Source organism: Rhinopithecus bieti, unplaced genomic scaffold (assembly GCF_001698545.2).
Source record: "Rhinopithecus bieti isolate Rb0 unplaced genomic scaffold, ASM169854v2 scaffold_18688, whole genome shotgun sequence".
Lineage (NCBI taxonomy): Eukaryota > Metazoa > Chordata > Mammalia > Primates > Cercopithecidae > Rhinopithecus > Rhinopithecus bieti.
The window spans coordinates 2,149,743-2,155,742 of NW_016809492.1; positions in this window are offsets into that span (position 1 = coordinate 2,149,743).

The following is a 6,000-nucleotide window of genomic DNA, read 5'->3' on the forward strand; positions in this document are numbered from 1 at the left end:
CTGGGCGTGGTGGCGGGTGCCTGTAGTCCCAGCTACTCGGGAGGCTGAGGCAGAAGAATGGCCAGAACCTGGGAGGCGGAGCTTGTAGTGAGCTGAGATTGTGCCACTGCACTCCAGCCTGAGCGACAGAGCAAGACTCCATCTCAAAAATAAAGTGTGGACTTTATTTGGTAAGTTATTAGGGAGCCATCAAAATATATTAATAACCAACATTCTAGAGAACTAAATTCTATGGCAGCCACTGTCTCCATGCATTATACACATTTCCCAGTCTTGCAACAATTGAAATTATTTCCCCCCTTTGACAGATGAGGAAACTGAGGCTCAGAAAAGCTAAGTAGCTTGCTGAAAATCACAGAGCCAGCAAGGGGCAGAATGTGAATTCAAAAATCAGGTTTGTCTGGCTCTAGAATCCATACGGTTTTCACTGTCACATCCACATGCTTTGGAGGTACTTGAAGAAAATATTTTTTAGCATTGTATTTTAAAATATTTTAGATTTACTGAAAAATTGTACAATAGTGCAGAGTTCCTATCTACACTTTGCCCAGTGTCTAATATTCATCGTGTGTAACCACTGAACAAATATCAAAATGAGGACATTAATGTAGGCATAATTCAAAGACCTTATCTTAATTTCACTACTTTTCTCACTAAAGTGCTTCTTGATTGGTCCAGGATTCAATTAGGATCCCAAGTGCCTTCCATTTTTATGTCTTGTAATGTCTCTTTCATGTCCTACAATCTCAGAGAACCTCTCCATCTTTCTTTTTCTGACCTTGACACTTTCAAAATGTATGGGCCCGTTATGTTGGGTTTGTCCTGATTAGTTTGAAGTTATACAAACTATACAAAATTTGGGTTTGTCATGATTAGTTTGAAGTTATACATTTTTGTGAAATAACAGAAAAGATATGCCCTTCTCAGTGCGTCATGCCAGTGGGCAAATGAAGTCCATAGGTCTTATTTCTGGTGATGCTAACTTTGATTACTCCCTTAAAGTTGTGTCTGCCAGGCTTCTCCACTGTAAAATTGCTATTTTCCTCCTTGCAATTAGCAAATACACAAAGATACGTTGAAACTATGTAAACATTCTGTTTCTTATACTTTTGCCCATTAATTTTAGCATCCCTGGATAGATTTTGCCTGTGACAAGTATTACATTGGTGTTTATCTCTCATACTAAATATCTAAAAAAATCTAAAATACCTTTCTTCCATTTTCTATTTCCATCATTCTACAATAAAGATTTTGTACTATGTCCTCCCTTTTAAGCACTAGAGGTGATGATCTGAGGTCTGGCTGATTGCTTTCTTTAATTGATTTGCATCACTTCAGCAGCTGTGCTTATCACACAGGTTCTACCCAAAAAGAGTGAGTTTGTGTTCTTGTGCCATTGACTTTTATCTCCCTTCAGCTTTCAGAGGACTCCAGATAATAACAATTGAGGCTGGCCCTTCCTTCCTTCCTTCCTTCCTTCCTTCCTTCCTTCCTTCCTTCCTTCCTTCCTTCCTTCCTTCCCTTCCTTCCTCCCTTCCTCTCTCCCTCCCTCTCTCTCTCCCCTCCCACATTCCCTCTCTCCTCTCCCACCCCTCCCTCCCTCCCTTCCCTTCCTTCGCTTCCTTTCCTTCCTTTTGACAAGGTCTCACTCTGTCTCCCAGGCTGGAGTGCAGCGCAGTGGCACGATCACAACTCACTTCAGCCTTGACCTCCTGGACGCAAGTGATGCTCCTGCTTTAGCCTCCCAAAGTGCTGGAATTAAAGGCACAATTGGGTTTCAAATGAGAAATGTCACATTTTTAGCTGCCTTCCCAGCAGCCCACTGCCTAGCTGTGTGTCAGTATGAACAGGAGCAGTCTCAGGGGTCTTGAGTTCAGTTAGAAACCTGTACACACATGAAGGGTGCTTTAGGATCCTGGAGAGTGGTCAGCAAGTCATGGAGAAGTACAAAAGGCTGCAGGCTACAAAACTGGCTTGGAAGGTCCAGGGCCCTTGAATTTCCCTCTGAGTTTTTCAGGATCTATTGCCAAGATGGGAGTGCAGTAAATGCTGGCCTACCTATCCATAACTTGAGACTTCCTTGTGGATGTTTCCTTAGGCTTGGGATGAATGAAGAGAACCAACCAGTCTCTAGCCTGGAGATAGTTCTTGTATTAGGGTTTTCTGGAGACACAGGACCAGTAAGACATATTTATATATCTAGAAAGAGATTTAGTATAAGGAATTGGCTCACACTATCAGTGGAGGCTGAGAAGTCCCATGAACTGCCTGCAAGCTGGAGGCCCAGGAAGGCCTGAGGGGTAGTTCCAGTCTGAGTTCAAAGGCCTGGGAACCAGAAATGCTGATGGGGTAAGTCCCAGTCTAAGGGCAAGAGAAGACTGATGTCCCAGCTCAAGTAGTTCGTCAGAGGGAGGGAATTCTCCCTTCACCTTTTTGTTCTATTTGGATCCTCAATAGATTGAATGATACCCAAACACATTGGGGAGGGCCATTTGCTTTACTCAATTTACTCAGTCTGCCTATTCAGACATCCATCTCTTCTGGAAACACCCTCGCAGACACATCTAGAAATAATGTTGAGCCAAATCTGGGCACCCATTTCCCGGTCAAATTGATACCAAGTTAACAATTGCAGTTCCCAAGTTTGTGTGCTGTTCCTGTTAAACACTCTGATAACTATATCAATTTCTAGAAGAGACATAGCTTAAACAGACCCATTACTCAGATGGGCACCAGGCATAGGCCTGACCAAAGCACAGGAAACTGAGATGAGCACCCAGGAAATGTGATTAAGACACTGCTTTTCAGTTTGAATGTTCTCAGGAATTTCCTAGCGATCCCAGTAAAGTGAATATTTTTATTCAGCAGGTCTGGGTTGGGACCTGAAATTTTGCATTTCTACAGAGTTTTCACATGATGCCTGTGCTTCTGGTCTGAGGACCACACTTTGAGTAGATAGAATGAAAAGGACATAGAGAAGTCTGAATGTTAAAAAATATGTTATCCATAAAGTATCTGAAGGACCACTATTGAAATTGTCCTTTCTTTCTAAAACTTTTGTACCTATAAGAACAGGGAGAATTCTATCACTTTTGGCAGGAAGAAGGGTTAGGGATCAGGTTCAATGCACATTGTGATTTCATTACAGAATGTAGTAAAATGGGGTAAGCTAGCAAAACAGGGCTTAGATGACTCAGTGGATCTTTCCAATTTGCCCCATATTTATCAAGAACCTGCTTGTGCAAAACTATTAAAGTGTGGAGACTTCCTAGGAAAGCTTTGTACTTACCTACTTTTTTCTGCAACAAAATATGAATGAGTATTCACACAGATGATACCCCCATGGTCATGTGCAAGGGTTAAATACAATTTCCTATACAGTGGCCATAAGTGCACCCTTTTCTCTCCCACTTGAAAGTCAATATGCAAATGAATGAGATAAATAATTTTGAATATCCTCTATAAATATTTGCAATTGTTGGTACTTTAAACCACTAGTAACACATTATAGCATACCTCAGAACTGATTGTGGCATATCAATGTGTCACTTCAAAATGGGTGAGAACCATTGGCCTAGAACTTACTTGGTGTGCCTGGCAAAGCCACCTGTGCTGGACACAGATTCTGGAACATGAGCCTGGGCCTCATGGCTGCCTTTATCCACCTTAGGAATAGCTTATAATGGTAATGGTGCAGGTTCTATGCTGTCCAACATGGTAGTCACGAGCTATAATTGCAATGAAGGTCATATAATGCCATTTTTTTTTCCAGTTGTGTGAATCACTTGAGATTATGGCAGTTGTTGATAGACTGCAAAATCAACCTTGCCCTTCTTCACCTCAGCCAGTCAGCTAAAGTGAAAAGGGCATGGCTACTGAGCACTTGAAAGGTGACTAGTCCAAAGTGAGATGCACTGTCAGTATAAAATAAAACGAATTTCCAAAAGGTAGTATGGCTTCCAAGATAGCTGAATAGGAACAACACCAGTCTGCAGCTCCCAGCGAGATCAATGCAGAAGATGGGTGATTTCTGCATTTCCAACTGAGGTACCTGGTTCATCTCACTGGGACTGGTTGAACAGTAGGTGCAGCCCACGGAGGGCAAGCTGAAGCACAGTGGGGCGTCACCTCACCCAGGAAGCACAAGGGGTTGGGGAATTTCCCTTTCCTAGCCAAGGGAAGCCGTGACACACTGTATCTGAAGAAACAGTATGCTGCTGACCAAATACTGTGCTTTTCCCATAGTCTTTGCAAGCTGCAGACCAGGAGATACCCTCCTGTGCCTGACTTGGGGGGTTCCACACCCGTGGAGCCTTGCTCACTGCTAGCACAGCAGTCTGAGATTGACCTATGATGCTGCTGCTTGATGCAGGGAGGGGCATCTGCCATTGCTGAGGCTTGAGTAGCTCACAGTGTAAACAAAGAGGCTGGGAAGCACAAACTGGGTGGAGCCCACCACAGCTCAGCAAGACCTACTGCCTCTATAGATTCCATCTCGGGGCAGGGCAGAGAACAAAAGGCAGCAAACAGCTTCTTCAGACTTAAACATCCCTGTCTGACAGTTTTGAAGAGAGCAGTGGTTCTCTTAACACGATGTTTGAGCTCCAAAACAGACAGACTGCCTCAAGCAGGTCCCTGACCACCATGTAACCTGACTGGGAACTCCCGCCAACGGACACCTCAAACAGGCGGGTACTCCTCTGGGACAAATCTTCCACAGGAAGAATCAGGCAGCAATATTTGCTGTTCTGCAGTCTCCGCTGGTGATATCAAGGCAAACAAGGTCTGAACCTCCAGCAAACTCCAACAGACCTGTAGCTGAGGGGTCAAAGTGTGAAAAGAAATGAACAAAGCCTCTAAGAAATATGGAGACTATGTGAAAAGACCAAATCTATGTTTGATTGGTGTACCTGAAAGTGACAGGGAGAATGGAACCAAGCTGGAAAATACTCTTCAGGATATTATCCAGGAGAACTTCCCTAACCTAGCAAGGCAGGCCAACATTCAAATTCAGGAAATACAGAGAGCACCACAAAGATACTCCTTGAGAAGAGCAACCCCAAGACACACAATTGTCAGATTCACCAAGGTCGAATGAAGGAAAAAATGTTAAGGACAGCCAGAGAGAAAGGTCGGGTTACTCACAAAGGGAAACTGATCAGACTAACAGAGGATCTCTTGGCAGAAACCCTACAAGCCAGAAGAAAGTGGGGCCAATATTCAACATTCTTAAAATAATTTTCAACCTGGAATATCATATCCAGTCAAACTAAGCTTCACAAATGAAAGAGAAATAAAATCCTTTACAGACAAGCAAATGCTGAGAGATTTTGTCACCACCTGGCTGGCCTTACAAGAGCCCCTGAAGGAAGCACTAAACATGGAAAGCAACAACCAGTAGCAATCACTGCAAAACATGCCAAATGGTAAAGACCATTGATGCTATGAAGAAACTGCATCAATTAATGGACAAAATAACCAGCTAACATCATAATGATAGGATCAAATTCATACATAACAATATTAACCTTAAATCTAAATGTGCTAAATGCCCCAATTAAAAGACAAAGACTGGCAAATTGGATAAACAGTCAAGACCTATCAGTGTTCTATATTTAGGAGACCCATCTCATGTGCAAAGCTGTACATAGGCTCGAAATAAAGGGATGTAGCAAGATCTACCAAGCAAATGGAAAGCAAAATAAAAGCAGGGGTTGCAATCCTAGTCTCTGATAAAAGAGACTTTAAACCAACAAAGATCAAAGAAAACCAAGAAGGCCACTACATAATGATAAAGTGATCAATTCACTAAGAAGAGCTAACTATCCTAAATATATATGCACCCAATACAGGAGCACCCAGATTCATAAAGCAAGTCCTTAGAGACCTACAAAGAGGCTTAGACTCCCACACAATAATACTGGGAGACTTTAACACCCCACTGTCAATATTAGATCAATGAGACAGAATGTTAACAAGGATATCCAGGACTTGAACTCA